This window comes from Coenobita brevimanus, chromosome 5, assembly GCF_032717465.1.
Source record: "Coenobita brevimanus isolate Jiangsu-jjx chromosome 5, ASM3271746v2, whole genome shotgun sequence".
NCBI classification, from domain to species: domain Eukaryota; kingdom Metazoa; phylum Arthropoda; class Malacostraca; order Decapoda; family Coenobitidae; genus Coenobita; species Coenobita brevimanus.
This window is the reverse complement of record NC_136958.1, coordinates 28554338-28555400: the sequence shown is the minus strand read 5'-3', so window position 1 is coordinate 28555400 and position 1063 is coordinate 28554338. Positions and strand designations below refer to the sequence as shown.

At 41.4% G+C, this 1063-nt stretch overlaps 1 pseudogene; it reads left to right on the top strand.

Annotated features, from left to right (window-relative positions):
- Window positions 1-739: 739 nt before the first annotated feature.
- On the top strand, window positions 740-858 carry LOC145399482 (5S ribosomal RNA; annotated as a pseudogene).
- Window positions 859-1063: the final 205 nt, after the last annotated feature.

Sequence of the window (1063 nt, the reverse complement as noted above, 5' to 3'; positions counted from 1 at the left end):
CAAGGTAGTATCACAGACAACTCTCCGACCAGCCACAAATAATGAAGAGCATACTGACAATGAAACAGAGATGACAAAAAGTCTCGACACTTTCTTTGCATCCGTATTTATAATTGTAAGTAAAGATTCCATTCCTGCAGCTTCTCTTGTTTTCCTAGAAGAGGGTAGCATAATTAGCGACATTACCATTAGCGAGAATGATTTACGATTTGCCATTGGTAAACATAAGTGAATAAAACACCGAGGCCAGATCAAATAATCGCTCATTCTGACAGAGGCATTGAATGAAATATCAAAGCAATTAGCTGAGCTATTCAATAAACCACAAAGAATTAATAAGGTTCATCATGATTGGAAACTAGTAAATGGAACTCCAATATTAACCCGCTGCATGCCAGTGCCATTTTAAGAAGGTCTGACATAATGCTACGGCCAGTGCCAGTGCCATTTTATAACGGTCTAAAATAAAAAACTTCACTGTGACCGCATTTTTAAAGATTTGCAGGTAAACATTGGCAGACATGTAAGGAAACTGTTTCTTTACCATCCCTCAGGCTGTCAAGCCCGACACTCACTTGCTCCCCTCCTCACACTTGCTCCGCCTCACTCTGTGTGTGTGCCTCACCCAGTGCTGTACATAGTGAAGGCATTTTGTAAATATTTTCATGTAAGTGTAAGTTGTAAAAAATTTTTGTAAGTGTAAGGACTACATAGTGAAGTCAGGTTGTAAATATCACTTTGTAACAGCCATACCACGTTGAGTACACCGCTTTCTGTCCGATCAGCGAAGTTAAGCAACGCTGGGTCTGGTTAGTACTTGGATGGGTGACTGCCTGGGAACACCAGATGCTGTTGGCATAACGTTCTCCCTACGTGTCAAGTGGGGTTGGTGGATGATTAGTGCCCCTCCCTGTAAAACAATTAACTCTAAGCCCTTGGCCACCCTCTTTGGGATACATGGCATCTGGCAATGAATGAATGAATTAAGTGCCAGGACTGTACTTAATGAAGTCAGGTTGTACCTATCTTCAAGTAAGTGTAAGGTAATGCATTCACAGTGAGA